Genomic DNA, 24,118 nt, shown 5'->3' on the forward strand with positions numbered 1-24,118 from the left:
TGTCACTTCCAAGCACCTTTGATCAACACGCTCTACTGCTTAAAAATCTGTTTGATCTCTATTACCTAGAGAAAAATCTAAAAATCTTGGCATTCGAGGCATTCCCATTTTCCTTCACGTAGGATAGCTGGTATTCAAAAAAATGACAGCTATGTGCTGACCTTGATGCTCAGGCATCAAGATAATACGCGTTATCTTGAATGTGAGGTAGGTACTATCTCTGTACAGTTGACAGGCTCAAAGAGGTTAACGTGCCTGAAGTCTCACAGCAAATACGCTAAAACCCCTGCTTTTAACAATTATACTGCAGGAACTGCCTAGTGGTCCAGTGGTTAGGATTCGGCGCTTTCACTGTGGTGGCCCAGGTTCAGTCCCTGGTCAGGGAACTAAGATCCCGCAAGCCGCGTGGCCAAAAAAAAAAAAAATTATACTGCACACCCCCCACCCTATACCCCACTCCTCACCCCAAACCCCCAGCCCCTCCAAAGCAAAATGAACCATGTTCACTGCATGGGCAGAGTGAGCTGTCAAGCTGCCTTCTCCCATCTATTTAATTCAGAATGCCCCCTCTGATCCAGCTTATAGGCTACTGCACACCCTCTAAAGACTTCTAACCGCCTTCTCCCAATCCCTGAATTTCAAGAGCACTTCATTTGTTCCTTTCTTGTGGCACTGTATCTTTTATCACATGTCTTTTATCACCACCTTTATCACAAGTTCCTATTTCCCCCACTAGTCTCAATTTCATGGAAAGAAGTCAATTTGGTTCATCTGGGTCTTCAGTACTAAATACAGTGCTTGGCACAGAGCAGGCACTCAGAAAACAGTTGAAATAAAAGCACCAAGGATATTTGTCCCTAGAGGCTCGGCTGACAAAATCGGGGGGTGGGGTGGATATGCCTGTCGAAGCCTTCATAACTGCACACAGGTTAAACTATAAAATCTGCTTGCCATGAAGCGGGGTTGTACGGAGAGGGTGAGAAGGGAAAACGGGTACATCGTAATTGGCAGTGCCTGTGTGTATTATCATTCGGTACAGAGAATCTGAGGAGTTAGCCATCCCCATCTCACAAATCAGGAGTGAGGCTCGGAGAAGGGTTGTGCCTTGCCTGAGCCTGGGGGCAGGGTGGTTAACCGATGAAGGGCTGGGACCAGGTGCGATGGAGGAGGCCTTATCACATGGCCCCAGCAGGCTTCTGCTGAAAGGAGTTAGCTCTTGCTTCGCAGGGGCCCCGGGAGGGGTAATGCAAAGAGGAGTCAGGGGCCCAGGATGCCAGGTGCGCACTCGGCGCTCTTAAAATCCTATGGTGGCACCCCTGCTGCTGTTCCCACCGGATGGAAGGAAACGGACTAGGGGTGGGGTTGGGGCGGAAGGGGCACGCTAGAGGCCTGAGCTTAAGGATGCAAAGCAGTGGCGCCCGAGGAGGCCCCAAAGCGGGGCGGCGCCCGGTAGCATCCCGGCCCCACCCCAGCCCACGGCTCCACACCCTGGTCTGAAAATGCCCGAGAACCCACTCCCGGGTTCCCGCCCCTCACAGGGCTTACACCAACGTGCCGGGGGCCACCATTTCCCAAACTGCTAGGTGCACGCAGGCGCCGGAAGACCCGGCCCACCCCCGCCTGGGCCCACAATGCTCCGGGAAGCACAGCTTCCGGTCCCTTGACGCCTTTTCTCTAGGGACTGCAGTCCATCGCGGGTGTAGAAGATTTGGGGCCGGGGAGATCTTCCATCTCTCCCAGACCGTAACATAGGTGCTCTAGGGCCCCCTCAGCAGTCGCGCACCCACCTGGGTAGCCTCCTTTGCCGACTGGCGGGAGAGACGGGGCTACGCTGTTTCTCCACCAATCAGAACCGCAGTTTGGGGCTGGTGAGGGGCGGGCCCCAAGCTCCCACCAATCACAGCCTGTCTGCCCTGGGCGGTGGTCCAGGAGCCTCTGAGGGACGCTAAGCATGTCTGTCTTCTGGGAAGTGAGTTTGCTCCAGGAGCTGGCGACCGTGGCTGGGTTAGCGCTTTCATCCTGGAGAATGTAGCTCACCTGGGACACCTTATCGCGCATAAGGTGACGCCTACGGTTTGTGACGAAAAGGGGTAAACAGGTAACGGGGCTGCTCCCAGACTCCCTTCTTTTCCAGTGCTTAGCTCACTGACAGTTTTGTGAGATCCTTTGCATATTTTGGGCTCACAAGTCTCCTCTCTCTGGAAACCTACATCAGGTTCCCCCGCTGGACCCCACACTGTCCTGTATTTCCTCCATCAAAGCCCTCACCACACTGTACAGTTGACTGTTATTCCACCAGTGGAGAGGCAACTGCTAAGTCATTCCTTTGTCGCCGGTTCCCACCACAGACTGAGTGAATTTAGACCTAAAGAAGTTCCACGATCTGAGCTCTTCCACTGCAGTTTTAGGGAGAAAATCCAACAATTCAGAAAGTGTTCTTAATAATGGGGAGAGAATATTCATTCTCTTCTGTGAAAACTACATTTTTTTTTTTGAAAACTACATTTTAATGCCCTCTTTCTCATTCTATGATTTTTATTTCTTAAGTCACCTACAAATCTGACCCCTTCTGTCCACTTCAATTGCTGACCCTAGTTCAGACCACTCATCATCTCTCTGGGGATCACTGCAGCACCTCCTCACTGTTCTCTCTGCTTCCTGTCTCTTTCCCCTCATTCTCCACACTGCAATCTTGGTGATCTTTCTAAAAGGCAAAAAGCAGTGTCTGAGCACATTACTCTCCAGCTTAATGCTCCCCACCGTCTCATGGTAAAGTCCGAATTCCATAAGCAAGCAGTCAAGATCTTTCACATTTGGGTCCTTGGAGACCTTATCTCCCAAAATGCTCCATTAACACTCTAAGATCCAGCTAAGCTGATGTACTCAGTGTTCCCTGGACAGCTCCTCACCTAACTATCTAATCTTAAAACTTTTTGTTCAATCTCTTTCTTTCTCCAGGTCTGCCTTTGGTCTCTCCATAAGGCTGTTTGATCTCAAAAAAGACCAAATTAACACTTTCTCTATGAAGCATTTGTTCATTCCTTCAACTGTTACTTAACTGAACACACACTCTTTGCCAAACTTTCTCCTCAGCTGTGTGGTGTCTTGAAAAGAACATGGTTTCTAGAGTCAGACAGAGTTGACTTCAGATCGAGGCTCTGCTACTTAGCTGAATAACCATGGGTAAGTCACTTCACCTTTCTGATCTTCAATTTCCTCATCTGTTGTGATATTAAGATGAAATAAGATAATGTGTGTGTGATGCATGTGTCAGTTAGAGTTACTCCATATTCCCCCTTTCACCCCCTTCATAAAGTCTGGTACTCACCCCCCAGGTTTCTGTGAATTCCCAGGGATTGCTTCCCTTCTCAAGGTCATCTCTGGCTCTGATGGTCGGCATCTCCTAAACCACCTGGTGCAGGGTTCCCAGTGCAAGCTCTTTCCTGTCATGGAACCCATATCTTTTCATTAGTTTCACTTCATTCATTTATTGAGCACCTGCTGGGTGCCAGGCATTGTTCTAGGGCTGGGGATACAGCAACAAACAAAACAAAGATTTGCCTTCATGGAGCTTACATTCTGGTGGGGAAAACCCAGCAATCAACAATCAACAAACGTATAATAAAGTATCAGATGATGATTTGTGTTATGGGGAAGAAGAGGCAAACCAAAGAATAGAAGATGATGGATGTGAGGGTGAAGTGGGTGGCTTGATTTTAGATGAGATAATTTGAAGGTCTCCCTGAGGGTGTGATATCTGAACAAATGTGAATGAAGTAAGGGAGCAAATCATATGCATAATCTGGGGGAAAGGCTTTTCTAAGCCAAGAGAACAGCAAGTCCAAAGGTACAAAGGCAGGACCATGTCTGGTGTGTTGAAGGACAAGCAAGGAGGCCAGGATGGCTGGACCAGGGCGACAGGGAGATGAGGGCAGAGAGGTGGCAGGATGCTAGATCGTGTAGGGCCTCATATATCACATGAGGACTTTGGGTTTTGTTTTGGGTTTTTTTTTTAATGTAAGAAGAAACTTCCCAGTTTTGGTATTTTGTTTGTGTTCATTATAATATGCAGTTATGCTTAGCAGGTTAGTTATCATAGAGTTAGTGAGCAAATCCACCCTCCTGTGACAGACTTTACAACTTGGAGGGGACCTATATTGCAACACATATAGTTTTCTGTAATGAAAATATATTGTAAGGGGAAAACAACCCATGGAAGATAATTATGAAAACAAACCTCTGACTCTTACAGAAATTTCACTGCCTTTCCCAGTAACGAGTCTTGGAAATTTCTACTGCTCTGCAAGATAGAAATAAGTATAAAGAATAAGTATTAAGTTTCACGGTGGCGCACTTGTGGCGGGAATCGGGAGGAGCAGGAGACAGCAAGGAAGGCCCAGGGAAACGAAGAAATGGAGCAGCCTGTGCAAAAAGGAAAGGAAAACCGCCTTTTGGGAGGGGGCGAAGGCCACCAGCCGGCAGGAAATAATAGACGGGGACAGGCTCGCCAACTTGCCCCTAATTTCTGATGAGCCATACCCAATAGGCAGGTCAAAGATGGGATGGGTGGAGATGGAGATTACATGGAAATGTTCATGAAGAGATGAGCGAAATCAGGAGAAAACTTAGGGAGTTGCAGTTGAGGAATTGTCTACATATCTTTATGGGGGAGCTCTCTAATCACCATGACCATCATGATGAATTCTGCCTTATGCATTGACTCCTGCCATTTTCCATGAGATTAGTACTGTGATTCCCACTGTTGTTCTCTTTTCTCTTGCATTTTCCTGATACACCTTTTCTGATCCATTTGCTGTGAACCTTACGTAATTTCCATGTCAGGTGGGTTCTGTGTTACCAGCTTCTAATTGGAGATTGCCTTGGCACCCAATCTGAGTTTCTGTCAACAAACTCAGATTGAGAGGTTCACCCATTTGCATGGAAAATGTGAAGTTAATAAAGCAATTAAAAAGCAAAAAAAAAAAAAAACCCAAAAAAACAAGAATAAGTATAAATTTAACCTAAACTTTATAAAACCTGGGAAGTAGATATTCTCTGTCCTCCCTCCTTTCTTTCTAAGCAGAGGGTACAAGATCTATTGGTGTTTTGAACTTTCAAAAGCACTTGTGTCAACAGGCTTCAATCAGAGTTTCTCAGAAAGTACCATTGATACTTGTGGCCTAGGGTTTAAAATCTGATTTTAAACGAGGAAACTCAAAGTACTGGGGGCCTATAATTTATTTCCTTAAACCCTACTGCAGACTGTGGTGTAATTATGGCGTGTCTTAGTTCCCCCACCTCCACCCCAGCCTGTTGACCCCCCACCTTGACGTCTGGTTCCCAGTGGTAAACCCTCAAAGAAGCTGAGGGTAGAGGTTAGAAGTGTGGGCTCTGGGGTCATATTGCCCAGGCAAGAATACCCATCACTTTTTGTTTGTTTGTTTTAAAATGAATTTATTAAAGAATAGTCTTAGGAAGGCAACAGTGTTTGATGTGTCATTAAAAAGAAAGTTCTGTTTCTTCATGATGTATAATAAATGTAATGTAAGAGGGTACAGAGTTATAAGCTTCTTTCTACTGGAATTCTCTGATAGTACGGCACAGTGTAGTCATTTCTGCAATGCTAGAATAAATTTTTTAAAAAGTCTCCTATGCTTCTCTTCGAAAAGAGATGAACAATAACAGGATGGCATTAAAAAGCCAGTTTTTTTCTATTCATTCTGTAGTATTGGAGCCAGAATTTTTACCATTGCAGGCTACACTTTTTAAAATTATTTATTTATTTATTTGGCTGCGCCGGGTCTTAGTTGCAGCACATGGGATCTTCATTGCTGCGTGCAGGATCTTTGTTGTGGCATGCAGGATCCTTAGTTGCAGCCTGCGGGATCTATTTTGGTTGCCGCGTGAGGAAACTTTAGTTGCGGCATGCGCAACTCTTAGTTGCGACATGTGGGATCTAGTTCCCTGACCAGGGATCGAACCCGGACCCCCTGCATTGGGAGCACAGAGTCTTAGCCACTTGTCCACCAGAGAGGTCCCACTCACAGGCTACAATTTTCACTTTATCAAGTTCTGTCACCTCTCTGAATTCAACATCATTCAATACAAAAGTCCATACATTATCGCAGAATCTGTAGGTATTTAGAGAGCCCTTCAATCCTGCAGATAATGTTTCAGACGTTTGAAATCTCAGTAACTCTTTAGGGAAGGTAGCCAAACATACACAGGCCTGGAATTGACTCTGTTCCTGACCTTCTGTACCAACACTGAATATATAGCCTTATCAAACTGAAGTAAAACTTGAAGGGCAAGTTGGGGGGTAATCTGTTGAGATTGTATGAGCTCATCGAGGCTCTCCTGAAGACTGTTTCCCAAAGTGGTATTTCTGTGCAACTGATGTGCCATGGCTTAGGAGGGAGAAATTCTTTTTGTTATTCAGGCTTACACTGATGTCCTGTGGAAGAGGCGCTTCCTGCCTCAGAGAGAGCCAAGAGAAGCTGCTTGGCCAGGAGCCCAGCAGGACCACCCTCCCCCCACCTCTCCCATCACCTTCTATTGTCTTTTTACAGAGGTGGGAGTGGAGGCTGACAGAGGACACAGTTAATAACACCTACCCCACAGAACTGTGAGGATTAGGCAAGACCAAGTTGGTATACTCTTAATGTGGTGCTTGATTGTAGAAATGGTAAAAATTAGGAGCTATTTTTATTTTCTGATAACGTTATTTCTCCATCCCTGTCATTTTCTTTGCGCTCTGCTTACTATTGGCCAAGATTATAGCTAGCTAATCTTCCTAACTAAATGCCTACTGAGAAAAAGCCAGGGTGAGTGAGGCTTCTCCCTATCTCTGCTTGGAGGTTACATATATTTATGGCCACAGTGATCCCTGGTAGCCAAGTTTCTATCTTTAATACCAGTAATGGCTAGTATTTAGATAGCGAGTGCTATTTGTCAAGCACTGTCCTAAATCTGTGACATGTATGAATACATTGGATCCTTACAAACATCCTAGGAGGTGGACACTATTATTATTATACCCATTGTATAGATGAGGCAACTGCACTTGGGCCACCAACACAAACCACACTCTGTAAGTGGCCTCTTATTTCCATTCACACCTATGGGTGGACATGGCCTCTTTTGCAATCAAACCAAGAGGGAAAAACAGTCTTATCTCCCGTTACTCTGCCTGATGAAAAGGCAGTTATTATTTCCACTTACTGCTGAACAAATCAAGACACAAAGAAGTCAAGCAGTTCTTTTCTTGTCACATCATCATCCCTAGGGGCAATGCTATACGCTGTCTGCCAAGCACAGCTGCTTAAGCACATGAAGTGCAATGGGTAGAGACATGATTTTGAAATAGAAAGCACAGCATTTTAATCTAAGTAATGCTGCATATTGACTCTGACCTCTCTTAGACTCAGTTTCTTTATCTGTGAAATGATGATAATAAGTGAATCTACATCACAGGTTTGTGAGTATTGAATGAGGAAAGACTTACAGTACCTGGCTCATAGCAAGTGCTCATTCAATGGTTACTATAATCATTTTGTTTGTTTATTTGTTTTTAATTCTTTTTTTTTTTTTGCGGTACGCGGGCCTCTCACTGTTGTGGCCTCTCCCGTTGCGGAGCACAGGCTCCGGACGCACAGGCTCAGCGGCCATGGCTCACGGGCCCAGCCGCTCCGCGGCATGTGGGATCCTCCCAGACCGGGGCACGAACCCGTGTCCCCTGCATCAGCAGGCAGACTCTCAACCACTGCGCCACCAGGGAAGCCCTTTAATTCTTTTTTTAATTGAAGTATAGTTGATTTACAATGTTGTGTTTTATTATTATTGTATTATTATACAGCCAACCTATGCTGGCTCTCTTAAAAACCAATTAGAACAAAAGCAACTGGGTCAAAATCTGTACATTTATTTGTTATTTTATTTTGGGGCAATAGGTGCTGGAGCTTGGGCCAAGCTTTAGCCTTTCATTTTATACTTTCAAAAATCATGTCTAACTCTTTGAGACATATTTTCAGAGGCAGGCCCTATTAGAGGTATTTTATATCAGGACATTTATGGAAAAAGGTATATTGTTCTCTGAGTAAACTGAAATAACTCCTCAACCAAGTTGACTTCCTCCACACTCTTCTCATTTCATCCTTCACACTCAGGTCTAGGATTATGGCTCCTCCCTGCTGGATGGCCTTGATGACTGTACACTGCAGAAAGAATACCTAGCCTGCCATTTAAAACTCTGTACTCTCTGGCCTGCTTTTTCTTACACCCTTACCTCTGCTAATACCCCTAGTAATCTGTAACCTTTTTTGATATAAAGTCTATTTTGTCTTTTTGCTCTCTTTTGCTTACTATTTCCATGGAATATCTTTTTCCATCCTTTCACTTTCAATCTACTGTATTTGTGTCTTTGGATCTAAAGTGAGTCTTTTCAGAGGAATGGATAAAGAAGATGTGGTACATATGTATAATGGAATATTACTCAGTCATTAAAAAGAATGGAATAATGCCATTTGCAACAACATGGATGGACCTAGAGATTGTCATACTGAGTGAAGTAAGTCAAACAGAGAAAGAGAAATATTGTATGACATCCCTTATATGCAGAATCTAAAAAGAAATGATACAAATGAACTTACTTACAAAATAGAAACAGACTCACAGACATAGAAAACAAACTTACGGTTACCAAAGGGGAAAGTGGGGGGAGGGATAGTTAGGGAGTCTGGGATGAACATGTACACACTGCTATATTTAAAATGGATAACCAACAAGGACCTTACTGTATAGTACAGGGAACTCTGCTCAATGTTATGTGGCAGCCTGGATGGGAGGGGAGTTTGGGGGAGAATGGATACATGTATATGTATACTCCAATATAAAATAAAAAGTTTAAAAAAATAAATAAAATAAAGTGAGTCTTTTGTAGACAGCATATAGTTGGATTATGTGTTTTCTATCCATTCTGCCAGTCTCTGTCTTTTGATTAGAGAACTTAATCCATTTACATTTAAAGTAATTCCTGATAAGGAAGGACTTACTTCTGTCATTTTGCTACTTGTTTTCTATATGCTCCATAGCTTTTTGTTCCTCATTTTCTGTGTTACTGTCTTCTTTTGTGTTTAGTTGATTTATTTGTAGCAAAACATTTGCATTCCTTTCTCATTTTCTTTTGTTTATATTCTGTAGTTCTTTTCTTTGTGATTATTATGGGAACTACATTGAACATCCTTAACTTATAACATTCTAATTTTAATTTATAACAACTTAACTTCAATAAGATGCAAAAACTCTGCTCCTTTCCATCTCCATCCCCACCCCTTTTGGTTGTTGATGCCACAGAATTACATCTTTATACACTGTGTGCCCCAAAACATAAACTAATAATTCTTTTAAATTCATTAGTCTCTTAAATTATGTCAAAAATGAAATTTGGAGTTTCAAACCAGTTACAAGACTACTAGCTTTTAGACTAATTAGATTTTTTTCTTTAAATGTATTAGTCTCTTAAATCATGTTGAAAGCAAAATATGCAGTTACAAACCATTGTTACAATAATACTAGCTTTTGTAACTGCCCATGTATTTACTTCCGTTGAGATTTCTATTTCTCTATATGGCTCCAAGTTACTGTTTAATGTCCTTGTATTTCACATTGCAGAACTCCCTTGAGCATTTCTTGCAGATCAAGTATAGAGATTGATTTCTTCAGCTTTTGTTTCTTGGGGAATGTCTTAATTTCTCCCTCACTTTTGAAGGCCAGTTTTGCCAGATATAGGATTCTGGTTCACAGTTTTTTCCCTTGAACACTTTGAATATGTTGGCCCACTGCCTTCTGGCCTCCAAAGTTTCTCATGAGAAATCTGCCAAAAATCTTATTGAGACTCACTTTTGTGTGATGATTTGCTTCTTTCCCGCTGCTTTTATATCTCAGTATGAGTCTCTGAGTTCATCTTACCTGGAGTTCATTGAGGTTGTTAGATGTTTATATTCATATTTTTCATCAAATTTGGGAAGTTTTCAAACACTGTTTTCTTCAAATTTTCTCTCTGTCCCTTTCTCTCTCTTGTCATGCTGGGTCTCCTGCAATGCATATAATCAGTCTGCTTGATGTTGTCCCACAGTTCCCTTAAGCTCTGTTCACTTTTCTTTTTTTTTTTTTTTTTTTGTGGTACGCGGGCCTCTCACTGCTGTGGCCTCTCCCGTTGCAGAGCACAGGCTCCGGACAGGCTCACAGGCCCAGCCGCTCCACGGCATGTGGGATCTTCCCGGACCTGGGCACGAACCCGTGTCCCCTGCATCGGCAGGCGGACTCTCAACCACTGCGCCACCAGGGAAGCCCTCTGTTCACTTTTCTTTAATCTTTTTTCTTTCTGTTCCTCAGACTTAACAATTTCTATTGTCCTATCTTCAAGTTCACTGATTCTTTCTTCTGCCTGCTCAAATGTGACTTTGAATCTCTCTAGTGAATTTTTCATTTCAGTTATTATAACTTCTGGCTCCAGAATTTCTTTTTGGCTTCTTATTAGGTTTTCTATCTCTTTATTGATATTTCCATTTTGCTCATAGATTACTTTCTTGACTTTCTCTACATCTCCCTTTAGTTCTTTAAGCATCTTTAAGACAAGTGTTTTAAGTCTTTTCTAGTAGATTTGCCATCAGGCTTTTTTCAGAGACAGTTTTTGTTGGTTTTTAAAATTTTTTTATTTTTTGAATGGGCCATGATTTCTTGTTTCTTTGTATGCCTTGTGATTTTTTATTGTTGAAAACTGGACATTTGAATCTAATGTGGTAACTTTGGAAATCATATTCTCTCCCATCCCCAGGACTTGATGGATTTGTTTGTTTTTTTTGTTTTATTATTGTAGGCTGTCTCTGCGCCACAGATCAGCCTGAGATGTAAACTTAAGGTCTCCTCAGGTCTTTTCTGGACCTGCATCTTTCCCTGGGTATGTACAGTCACATTCTAATTTTCCCCATATATTCAGTTGTTTTTGAATCTCCTAGTCTTTAATATCTGGGCTCCAAAAGGAGAAAAAGAAAAATGAAGGGCAGGAAAAGGGTGCTGGTCCTTTAAATCACCTGGAAGTCACTTGAACCAGAGGGGGAGTGGCTTGTGACAGTGGGGGAAGATACAACAATAGCTGCCCTTCTCTTTGCACCTCTGTGATCAGAAGCAGCAATCAAATGCCATTCACAGCAACATGGATAGACCTAGAGGCTGTCATACTGAGTGAAGTAAGTCAGACAGAGAAAGACAAGTATCTTATGATATTGCTTATATGTGGAATCTAAAAAAATGGTACAAATAAACTTATTTACAAAACGGAAATAGAGTCACAGACATAGAAAATAAGTGTATGGTTACCAGGGGGAAAAGGGGAGAAGGGATAAACTGGGAGATTGGGATTGACATATACACAGTATTTTTTAAAGATTTTTAAAATATTTATTTATTATTATTTATTTCTGGCTGCACTGGGTCTTCATTGCTGTGCACAGACTTTCTCTAGTTGCGGCAAGTGGAGGCTACTCTTTGTCGTGGTGCGCAGCCTTCTCATTGCAGTGGTTCTCTTATTGCAGAGCACGGGCTGTAGGTGCGTGGGCTTCACTAGTTGTGGCACGCGGGCTCAGTAGCTGTGGCTCACAGGCTCTAGAGCACAGGCTTAGTAGTTGCTCTGCGGCATGTGGGATCTTCCTGGACCAAGGCTCGAACCTGTGTCCCCTGCATTGGTAGGCGGATTCTTAACCACTGCGCCAGCAGGGAAGCCCCTATACACATTATTATATATAAAATAGATAACTAATAAGGACCTACTGTATAGCACAGGGAACTCTACTCAATGCTCTGTAATGACCTATATGGGAAAAGAATCTAAAAAAGAGTGGATATATGTATACGTATAACTGATTCACTTTGCTGTTCACCTGAAACTAATATAACATTATAAATCAACTGTACTCCAATAAAAATTATTTTAAAAAAAGAAAGCAGCAGCAGCAATCAGAGCACAGATCCCCAATATTTGGAGGACCGTGTCCTTTTTATTCACCATGGCTCCCACTAGCTCTGTGTAGGTTACTCCAAGAAATGTGTGTGTTGCCTGCTATGAGGCTGGAGCGGAGGATGAGTACCTGCTACTGTGCTAAGAGCTGAAATTGACCAGAATTAACTGCTATTTATCATCCAGGCCTTCCCCTGTAAGTTGCAGGCTTTCAGTAGACTCCAGCCAGATCTCCAAAATAGTTACATCAGACAGATTCTGCCAGTTCAATTGTTGTCTTGGTGGGGAAACAGATTCCAGGTGCTTCCTACTCTGCCATCTTCCCAGAATCCTCCCTCTGTAATTCTTTTTATATTGAATACATCGTCGGATTCCATTTACTAATATTTTGTTGAGAATTTTTGTATCTATGTTCATGAGAGATATTTTTCTGTAGTTTTCTGTATTTGTAAGGTCTTTGTCTAGTTTTGGTATTAGCATAATGCTGATATCATAGAATGAGTTAGGAAGTAGTCCTTCTTGATTCTGTCTTCTGGAGGAATTGTAGAAAATAGATATAATTTCTTCCTTAAATATTTGGTAGAATTCACCAATGAAGCCACCTGGGCCTGGTGCTTTCTGTTTGGGGAAGTTATTAAATATTGATCAATTTCTTTAATAAATATAAGCCTACTCAGATAGCCTGTTTCTTTTTATGTGAGGTTTTTTTTTTTTTTTTTTTGCGGTACGCAGGCCTCTCACTGCTGTGGCCTCTCCAGTTGCGGAGCAGAGGCTCCAGATGTGCAGGCTCAGCGGCCATGGCTCACGGGCCCAGCCGCTCTGCGGCATGTGGGATCTTCCCGGACCGGGGCACGAACCCGTGTCCCCTGCATCGGCAGGCGGACTCTCAACCACTGGGCCACCAGGGAAGCCCCTTATGTGAGTTTTGATAGTTTATATCTTTCAGGGAATTGGCCCATTTCATCTAGATTATTAAATTTGTGGGCATAGAGTTGCTCATATTCCTTTATTATCCTTTTAATGTCCATGGGATCAGATGCCCCCTTTTTCACTTCTGATATTAGAAATTTGTGTCCTCTTTTTTCTCAGTTAGCCTAGCTAGAGGCTTATCAACTTTATTCATCTTTTCAAAGAACCAGCTTTCGGTTTTGATCATTTTCTCTATTGATATCCTGTTTTCAGCTTCATTGATTTCTGCTCTAATTTTTATTATTTCTTTTCTTCTGCTTACTTTTGATTTAGTTTTCTCTTCTTTTTCTAAACTTCCAAAGGTAGAGCTTAGATTATTGAGTTTAGAGTTTCCCTCTTTTCTAATATATGTTATTCAGTGCCATCAAAGCACTTCTTTTGCTACATCCCACAAATTTTGATAAGTTGTGTTTTTCATTTAGTTCAAAACATTTAAAAATTTCTCTTGATATCTCTTCTTTGGCCTGTGTGTTGTTTAGAAGTTTTGTGTTATTTAAAGTTTATTTAATACTTTAAATTCCATGTATTTTGGGATTATCTAGCCATTTTTCTGTTGCTAATTTCTAGTTTAATTCCACTGTGGTCTGAGAGCACTCACTCTATGATTTCTATTCTACTCCTGAGTGCTCCAAGCCGTGCCAGCTTGGGAGAAGGGCTATTGTGAGTGAAATGAAATGGTTCCTCTTATCTGTTTCAGTGTAGCTGTTCTTGGCTTTTAGTTTGCCTGGGTACTGTGAGTTTCTTCACTGGTTTCTGGAATTCTCATAAAGGCTTTTTGGACTGTCTATTATTGTTACGTCAATGTCTCTGTTGGGGAAGGGAGTCTGAGCTTCTTACTTTACCATCTTGCTGTCATCACTCCTCTTAGTCAGATTAATTTTTGTAAAGAGTACACCTGGAAGCTGAGCATCTTTACATTGATTCCCTGTAAGCTAAATATGCTCACATACCTCTTGGAAAGTTTTTGTGAACCCCCAGGGGTATGCATACCCAGTTTGAAGACAACTTTTCCAGAGGGTCCAGATTAGTATTCCTCTGGCTTCCCTTGGGGTTGTGTTTTCTAACTCTGCTCCTGTTGTGCTGACAGGGTACCAGCTCCCTATTCAGGTTCTCTTCCATCCCCTACCTGGGGCATCTGGGTCAAGGGAACTGTCTGGCAGGCCTTGAGTGATGAGTGATGGGCAGCCGTCCTGGGCCCATATGTAACAGCAGCAGGGTTACCATTTGACCAGGAGGGCAGGCTATTCCCTGTTCACCCTTAAGAAGTTCTCCATGTTTACCTCAGACCCACATACACTGAGAAATGAGTATCATGGTGGGCTGCCTTCTATCACTAGCCTCTCCCTCCAGGAAGGTAGGAGGGAAAAGGAATGAGCTGTTCTCTCATAGAGCCTGAATGGCTCCTTCTCTAGCTCTACTCCTGTTTTCCCCCACTTCCTATGCAAGCCTTGGCTTCTGAATGACCACAGTCAGGTTTTCAGAATGGGTGCAGTTTGATAAAGATGTCCTTCCTCTGAACAGCCAAAGTAAAAAGTGTGATCAACTCTATTTCACAAAGTCTCAAGCTCAGGTACCCTGCACACCCCTGCTCTGGAACTAAGCAGTACCCTTTCCATGTCTGTAGACATGCTGTCTCTGGGACAATGCTCCATTCCTTTGGGTGTCTGGAAGCATGGTCTCTGCTTTGTCTCAATTTGCCCCATATGTCTGTGGTTTTGTGGGTATCTTGTGGCTAGGTTCTTCACACTCTGAAGTGGTGGTTTTAACCCTGAGCCAGGACCTGGGCCTACTCTGGGAGCCTTTTGACCTGCCTACTCCCCAGGCCCCAGGCCTTGGGTATAAGTAACTTGATGGGGGTGCTCAATAAATGGAAACTAAAAACCTTAAACCCAATCAACATTACACTTGATAACCCCAACCCTCTCCAGGACTCAACCCATTACCAAGGGCTATATGGTGGCCCATTGTAACATGGATCTGGGCCGAAACCAAATCACAGTAACCAACACCTTCCATCTGTCTCTTCCTCTAGGCTGGTTGCTCCTTGAAGGCCACTGGAACACTGTCCCCAACAGGAATCAGCCTAACACAAAGAAGTTATCAATAAGTGTCTGGTGAATTTGACTTACCTTCCTTATACTACATAGCTACCACCCACAATACCATAAAAACACTTTCCCATCTTCCTTATTTCTCTTCTGAGGTAACAAACGCAGGCTCCTGTAATCTGGGTTTCATTCATTTACATAAATGCCTGAACAGCTTTTATTTTGGTCACTGATGGAAGGAAAGACAGATATCCCTGCTCTCAAAATGCAATAATGGGCAGAATAAAGGATACACAGTTAAGTTATAATGTTGTATCGTGATTCCTGGCCAAAAGGAAGAGACTTTGTCAGCAGTACATGTGAATGATATAGTGAGGTACTTAAGTAAGAGAAAAGTTTGCCCACTGTAATGGACATCTGTTTTTTCTGACTGTCATCCAATCACCCTTCTCCAGGACTGCTCCCTCCCTACTCTCAGCCCACGTGTTTGTGGTGGATTTGACTCCACCTCCAACTCTAGGGGTCAACCTGAGACGCCAGGCATGGCCATTTAAAACATCACATTTTCTCGGTCACAGTAATTAGTTCCAGAATAGACCCATGAGCTAATCAGAGTCAGTGAGATGCAATGATTTCTTTGTGGTAACACTGGGAGAGAGGCAGCCACATTTTCCAGCTGTCCTTGAGCCCAGAGGGATAGCACCAGTCATCTTGCGCCACAAGAAAGCCTGTGTCTGAATGGACTCAACACAGACTGATGGACAGAGAGAAGCAGGGTTTGAGTCTGTAGCAACCCTGCCTGAAGCCAGAATTTTCTGTCACATGAGCCAGTAAAGTCTCTTTCCTTGAGCTGAAATTGACCGCTTAGCTGTGAAGTCAACCTATAATGCATATGAGCAGACATTGCTTAAGTCACTTCAAAATAGTTTACTTAATTATTCCAAAGTCATTTGACTTTTCAGGAGGTTGATCCATCAGGGAAACCACATGCACACTGGTTAAGAGCACAGGCTTTAAAGCCACACACGCATGGAGTTGATTCCTGTTTTCTTAACCTTTCTGAGCTTCCATTTCTTCGTCAGTTAAATGCAGATAATAATAGTGTTGATGTGATTTTTTTTTCATGTCTGAGGGTAGATTTTGTGAGCACAAAAGACTACAGAATTTTAAGTTCTAAATTAATATTAAATTTTTTCATCTACAAACTCAAAACCTTGGCTTTATTTAAAACTTAAAAGTTCAACTTACAAATATATTATTCTATTTATAAATTGATTATATTTATATAAAAATAATGATTAGGCTTAAGGAGATCTTTTATTATTGTTCGGATAACTCAGGCAGAACAATTAAACTCTGTTAAACAATTCCATTTTGGGGGGCTTCCCTGGTGGCGCAGTGGTTGAGAGTCCGCCTGCCGATGCAGGGGATGCGGGTTTGTGCCCCCTGTCTGGGAGGATCCCGCATGCCGCGGAGCAGCTGGGCCTGTGAGCCATGGCCACTGGGCCTGCGCATCTGGAGACTGTGCTCTGAGGCGGAAGAGGCCACAACAGTGAGAGGCCCGGGTATCACAAAAAAAAAAAAAAAAAAAAAAAAAAAAATTTAAAATTTATAAAATGTAATTTCATTAAACATTGTAAACTGAATATAAATTTCATGTATTCTCTTTTCATTTTACACCCATCATATGCCTGCTCAATCAAGTTTCATCTCTGGTGAGCAAATTCTTCCCAAGTACTTAACAAAAATTTGTTACATATATATAAATAACATATAGATCAGGATTTCTCTGGTGGCGCAGTGGTTAAGAATCCTCCTGCCAGGGCTTCCCTGGTGGCGCAGTGGTTGGGAGTCCGCCTGCCGATGCAGGGGACACGGGTTCGTGCCCCGGTCCGGGAGGATCCCACATGCCGCTGAGCAGCTGGGCCCGTGGGCCATGGCCGCTGGGCCTGCGCGTCCGGAGCCTGTGCTCCACAGCGGGATAGGCCACAACAGTGAGAGGCCTGCATACCACAAAAAAAAAAAGAATCCTCCTGCCAATGCAGGAAACACAGGTTCAAGCCCTGGTCCGGGAAGATCCCACATGCTACAGAGCAACTAAGCCCATGTGCCACAACTACTGAGCCTGCGCTCTAGAGCCCACAAGCCACAACTACTGAGCCCGTGTGCTGCAGCTACTGAAGCCCATATGCCTAGAGCCTATGTTCCACAACAAGAAAAGCCACGGCAATGAGAAGCCCGCACATCGCAACGAAGAGTAACCCCCACTTGCTGCAACTAGAGAAAGCCTGCATGCAGGAACGAAGACCCAAAGCAGCCACAAGTAAATAAATAAATAAATTTTAAAATAAATAAATAACATATAGATCTAGTAGATCTAGTATTCTAATATTATTTACATGGGAATTCCCTGGTGGTCCAGTGGTTAGGACTCTGTGCTCTCATCACCAAGGGCCTGGGTTCAATCCCTGGTCGGGGAGCTAAGATCCCACAAGCTGCACGTCATGGCCAAAAAAAAAATTTTTTTTTAAATAATATTGTTATTGGGCTTCCCTGGTGGTGCAGTGGTTGAGAGTCCGCCTGCCGATGCAAGGGATGTGGGTTCGTGCCCCGGTCCGGAACGATCCCACATGCCGTGGAGCGGCTGGGCCCATGAGCCATGGCCGCTGAGCCTGCGCGTCCGGAGCCTGTGCTCCACAACGGGAGAGGCCACAACAGTGAGAGGCCCGCGTACCGCAAAATAAATAAATAAATAAAAAAGAATACTATTATTTACAAACAATTAAATTTCCTTACATTTCATAGGTCTAATCTACCAAACTAGGCTAATCTCTTAGATTCTTCAATATGCCATATTATTTCAAAATTACATTTTAAGTACCAAACACATACACACAATTATTTTAAACACAAAAGTATTTTATGTGATAGGTTTGATTTATTTATCATTTCTATATTTATTTATTTATTTGGCTGTGCTGGGTCTTACTTGTGGCATGTGGGATCTTTAGTTGCGGCATGCGAACTCTTAGCTGCAGCATGTGGGATCTAGTTCCCTGACCAGGGATTAAACCTGGGCCCCCTGCATTGGGAGCATGGAGTCTTAGCCATTGGACCACCAGGGAAGTCCCCATTTCTATATTTAATTCTAAGCCTTTTCAGACTTGAAAAGCCACTTACGCACTGAGAAAGAAGTTCTACCATCTCCAGGGATTTCAGATTACTGGGTCAACAATTCACAATCATGATAGAGTTACCATCTAGGGAGGCCACATTGAGGTAACCAGCTTAACAGTTCCTGGCTGTGATATAGTTACCTTCTTAGGAAGGCTGAGATTGACACCTTAAACAAGTCAAGGCTATTGGGTTGACAATTTATTAGCACAATAAGTCATTATCAGTCAGAGATTTGACACCTGAGCTTTGCAGGGTTCAGGATGACTCTATCTGAGCCGCATGTGGATACACTGAGACCTTTTTACAGTCTCCACCACAATGTGGGACTTCTAGTCCCTATCCTTCTCCTGGGTTCAAATTACACCCTTCTGTAATTCATCTGCTCAGAGTGTGCAACCTCACCCAGCTTGCAAGAAAGGAAACTTACACCACAATTTGAATTCTTGAGTTCTCTTAAGACATTTTAGTGCAATTGTTCTTTAAAAACTACCAAGGCCTTTCCACCCTTCTTCCAAGATTCAGATGTAATTGGTCTGGCTGCAGGCTGGGCATCAGGATTTTTCAAAGCTCTCCAAGTGATTCCAGTATGTAGCCAATATCGAGAACCACTGTTACGCCTTCTCCTCTAGCTCTAAAGACATACTAATTTTATTGCATTGGCTCTTGACTACCTCTCATACCTCTCTTTGTCGCAAGTTGTGTTCATGACAGTAAAGTTATAATATAGAAGAGTGATTAAAACTTAAGGGCCTAGAATTAGACTGCTTTGGTTGGTCTTGAGCGAATTTCTTACCTTCTCTGTGCCTTACTGTCACTATCTGTAAGATGGGGATAATAGTTATACCTATCCCCTAGGGTTGTTTTAAAGTAGGATTAAGTGGCATTTATACATGTAATGCTTACTGAACAGCTCCTGCAATATATTAAGTACTCAATACACATTAGCTATTCTTATTATGATTATTTTTATGCAAATGATCATATAATCTGCAAATAAATCTCTTCCTTTCCAATACTTAGAGTTACTCTTTCATTTTCTGGTCTTATTGTGTTGGTCAGGACCTCCAATATCACACTGAACATTAGTGGTGATAGAAGTACCCTGCATCCTAATCGTCTACTTCATTACCACTATTAAAGGAAATGCTTCTAAGGTTCATAAGCGTACTTGTACTTTAATGTATGAGGTTTGATGGAGGTTTTGCTACAGATGCTCCTTTTCATATTAAGGAAATTCTTTTCTCACTTTTTAAGAGGCACTGAATTTTATTGTGTGCTTTCCTTGCACTGAGGGCAACAATCATATAGTTTTCCTCCTTTAAGCTATTAAGGTGAATTTCACTTGTTGAAAGGACAGCATTGATCAATGGGGGCGAATTGAGAAGGGGAGTTTATTATATAGCAGGTGGGAAAAGCATCAAGGTTAACTACCAAGAAATAAATTCACTAATAAGTAAATTCAGGAGAAGTTATTCAGATGAGTCAGACCTCATGAAGAGAGAGGAGAAAAACAAAAAGTATGGAATGTTTCCATTTTTGTGACCACAAAAGTGAGGGTTTCAAGAACACAGTGGGTGATTAACCAAGTAAGATTAAAGTTTCTGTAATTTTGCACTGCATATCATTTCTCCCTTGCTGCCCTTGCCTTTTGCCAACTGTAGTAATGCATTTTTTTTTTAGTTTTTTCTTTTTTCTTTTTCCCCCAACTTTTTATTTTGAAAAATAATCCCCAGAAAAGGTGAACTTATGGTATAATGAATTAATAGCTTATCCATTACCTAGATTCACCAGTTGTTAACGTTTGGCCACATTTTATTTATCTGGGTATCCATCTATGTACTTTTTTCTCTTTTTGCTGAACCATTTGAAATTTCCAGACATGAAGATGCTTTATGCCTGAACACTTCAGCACGTAGTTCTTTAACAAGAACATTCTCCTAAATATCTGCAATACCATTATTACATCCAAGGAATTTAACATTAATATATTTAATATACAATAACATGGTAAAATTTCATCAATTATCGCCAATTTCCTTTATAATTTTTTTCTTATTTGACCTACCATCCAGTTAAGGATCCCACAGTGCATTTGGTTGTCAAGCCTTTTTAGTATCCTTTTATCTTTATCTTTAATCTAGAACAGTACACATACACATGCATGTATGCAATGCACACACACATAGGTGGTCTTTCATGACTCTACTGGTTTTGAAGAGTCCAGGGAAGTTGTCTTTTAGAATGTCCCACAATCTGGATTTGGTCACCTTCCCCTCAACAATTAGATTCAGGTGAATCATTTTTGGCAAAAATACTATATGTGTGATGATGTGTACTTCCCATCACATCACATCAAGAGGCACATAATGTCAGTTTGCCTTGTTACTGGTGATGGTAAATTTGATAATTTGTTTCAGGTGGTATCCATCAGAATTCTACTCTAAAGTTACCTTTTCCTCTTTATAGTTAATCAGTTAACCTATGGAATGATACTTTGAAACAATGTAAATTTCCTGTTCTGCAGCAATCTTTCACCCAATAGTTTTAGTATATACATTGATGATCCTTACCTGAATCTATTCATTACATGATGGTTGTAAAATTGTGATCTTCTAAGGCAATAATACCACCTGCAAATGAAATAAGTGGAAGTTAGAGATGTTAACTCTACCTTGGGGGAAGATCTGGGGAGGCACCTACAAGGGATTTATGCAGAAGACAAAGACATGATGTCCTGAAAGAAAAACATTATCCTGAGCCTTTACACCCAGGAGAGCTTCTGGGTTCTGGATCCATAAGACAGGTGTTTTCCCTGTCAACTTCAACCTAGTTAAAGTTAATAAATCATGCAGCTGCACATCTGTTTTATCCGTATGTTGAAATCATTAGCCTTGCTGTATGAACGAACCCCAGACATTCATTCCCTGGTCCTCCATATAATTTGTCCTGGTTCACAGTAACTGTAGTGGCTTACTGCTTGGATTGTTCTCCTTGCCTGTGCTATTTATTGCCTACAAATACGTAGTGGGACTAGGTTAGGAAGCCAAAAGCAACGACAGTTTTTAATTTTCAAGAATCCTTACATTCCTAGAATAAGCTGTATTCTGGTTGTATGTAATACATTATTTTTAAATTTACTACTAGGTTTAAATTTTAATATTTTATTTAGAATTTTCGCTGCATGTTCACAAATGAGGTTGTCCATTCTACTGCCCTTAAGTGGTCTTGGTATCAGTATTATATTAACCTCTTAAAAATGAGTTGGGGCTTCCCTGGTGGCACAGTGGTTGAGAGTCCGCCTGCCGATGCAGGGGATGCGGGTTTGTGCCCCGGTCTGGGAAGATCCCACATGCCGCGGAGCGGCTGGGCCCGTGAGCCATGGCCGCTGAGCCTGCGCATCCGGAGCCTGTGCTCCGCAACGGGAGAGGCCACAACAGTGAGAGGCCCGCGTACCGCAAAAAAAAAAAACAAAAAACAAAAAACAAAAATGAGTTGGATAATTTCTCCCCTTTGGAATAACATGTATAAGATAAGAATTATCTGTTCCTTTGAAAGTTTAGTAAAGATTCACCCGTAAAACAGTCTGGCTTTAGGGCTTTTAATGAAAAGAATAGGTAAATAAGTTGTGGCATTTCCCCCCGTACAACAGTATTCATACAATAGAGTGGTGAAAATCAAATGCAGCTTCATGCAATAACATAGATAAATCTCAAAGTGATGAAGCCATCATTTTTGTTCTCTCTGTTTGTTTGTATGTTTTGCTATTATAGGCAATGCAGCTATAAACATTCTTCTACATGTCCCTTGCTGCCCATGTGCAAGAGTTTCTCTAGGAAGTATACCTCATAGTAGAATTCCTAGCTTGTACAGTGTATGCACTGTTCAACTTATTAAGGTAACGACATACTATTTTCCTAGGGAACTTTTCCAGTTTACACCAATATCAGCAACACGTGAAAGTTCCCTTTAGTCCATATTCTAGCTAACGTTCACTATTATCTAACTTTTGCATTTGGTGGCTGTGTAATTGGATTTTATTATGATTTCAACTTTCATTTCCCTGATTTCAGATGAACTGGAAAATTTTTTCAAATGTTTATGGATTATTTATGCTTTCTCCTAAGTGAAAATACCATTCATTTCTTTGTCCATTTTGCTAGTTGAATTGTCTTTTCTTATTGATGTATCGAAGTAACTTATATAGCCTAGATATTAAATCTTACTCGGTTTTATGTGTTGCAATTATTCTCTCAGTTTGTAGCTTATCTTTTCACTCTCTTTATGTGAATCAAAAATCCTTAATATAAATGTAGTCAAGTTTATTGATTTTCTTCCTTTTGGTGTGCTCTTTTTTGAACATTAAGAAATATTTTCCTATCTTGCAGTCACAAAGACAATTTCCATACTGTCTTCTCTAATAATTTTCTATCCATATTAAAGTCTTTAATACTCTAGGGGTTGACTTTTATGTATATTGTAAGATAGGGATCCAATTTTATTTTCTCCCTAATATATAATCAATTGTCCAAACACCATTTATTTTAGAAAGTCTGGGGTTTGTTTATTTTCTTTTTAATTTTTTTTTGAAATAATTTTAGCTTCAGGGGTAGTTGCAAAGATGGTGCAGAGGCCCTGTATACCCTTCACCCAATTTCCCTCAGTGGTTATTGAGTTAGAAAAACCCAGTCTTCCTCCTGTGTTTCTCCTTTACTTTCACACCACTACCACACTCACACTTCTGACACCAGATGTGTGCGTGTGGTGGGGGGATAGGTTCCTCACAAGCAATTCTCCGCAACACCAGCTGGTTGTCCTACAGCTTAACTCCATTATGACACAATCAACCTGGAGACGCATCAAATCCCACAGGTTAAGGGCTCATTCCCATGAGTCCTCCCCCCACACACACATGCTTTAGAGGCCAATGGCAAATAGTAGGACCCCATGATTAGCCACAACTTCTGTCCAACTTAGCTACAAATCAGAGGCTCCCATGACTTCCTCCCCCTTGGATTCCGTTATTTGCTAGAACAGCTCACAGAACTCAGGGAAACACTGACTTAACGTTTACCAGTTTATTAAAAGATATGATAAGGGACACACATGAGTAGCCAGATGAACAGATAGATACATAGGGCGAGGTCTGGGAGGGTCCCAAGCACAGGAGCTTCTGACCCTGTGGAGTTGGGTTGCATCACCCTCCCTGAAGGTGGATGTGTTCACCAAGCTGGAAGCTCCACGAACCCCTTCTGTTGAGATTTTTATGGAGGCTTCCTCATGCAGGCATGATCAATTATTAACTCGATTTTCAGCCTCTGTGGCAGGGGAGGGGGGGGTGCGGGGGTGGGGGGCTGGATCCCAAGCTTCTTATTATGGCTTGGTCTTTCTGGTGACCAGCCCCCATCTAAGAGCCATCCGGGAGTCCACCCAGAGTCATTTCATTAGAACAAAAGACCCTCCTATCACACAGGAAGTTCCAAGGGATTTAGCACCCTATATCAGGGATGGGGTCAAAGACCAAATATTGGAACAAACGATGCTCCTAGTGCTCTTATCACTTAGGAAATCACAAGGGTTTTAGGAGCTCTGGGCCAGGAACCAGGGGCAGAGACCAATATATATATTTCCTATTATCTCACAGTTATATCTTACATAATTATGATATACTGTCAAAACCAGGAATATTAACATTGATACTATGTATGTTTTATTTATCACATGTACATATTTGTATAACCACCACCACAATCAAGATACAAAACTACCACAAAGATCTCCCTTGTTCTACTGTTTATAGTTACACACACACAACCTGTCCTCAACGGTGTTTTTATTCTCTTAACAGTGTCTTCCAAAGGTCAGAAGTTTTGAGTTGAAAAGGAAAACAAACAACCCAATAAAAAATGGGCAG

At 41.9% G+C, this 24,118-nt stretch overlaps 1 protein-coding gene, 1 long non-coding RNA gene and 1 pseudogene across 3 annotated transcripts in view; 2 read left to right on the plus strand and 1 right to left on the minus strand.

Annotated features, from left to right (window-relative positions):
• Positions 1-1,933: 1,933 nt before the first annotated feature.
• On the plus strand, positions 1,934-15,057 carry LOC309831620. The gene is made up of 4 exons (XR_014297619.1): positions 1,934-2,098; positions 3,094-3,183; positions 10,877-10,957; positions 15,015-15,057. It is a non-coding gene; the product is annotated as an uncharacterized lncRNA (long non-coding RNA).
• Positions 4,410-4,720, plus strand: LOC309829632 (protein BEX3-like; annotated as a pseudogene). Its single transcript has one exon. The product of its transcript is annotated as a protein BEX3-like (transcript).
• Positions 11,486-24,118, minus strand: part of ZNF691 (zinc finger protein 691) — a 45,011-nt gene continuing 32,378 nt past the window's right edge. Inside the window, exons 2-4 of the transcript XR_014297618.1 lie at positions 20,778-20,837; positions 14,926-15,065; positions 11,486-11,733 (exon numbers count right to left, since the gene is read on the minus strand). The gene's annotated coding sequence lies outside the window, so the exon portion shown is untranslated. The remainder of the gene's footprint in view (positions 11,734-14,925; positions 15,066-20,777; positions 20,838-24,118) is intronic.

This window comes from Grampus griseus (assembly GCF_964374135.1).
Source record: "Grampus griseus genome assembly, chromosome: 1".
In the NCBI taxonomy this organism is placed as follows: domain Eukaryota; kingdom Metazoa; phylum Chordata; class Mammalia; order Artiodactyla; family Delphinidae; genus Grampus; species Grampus griseus.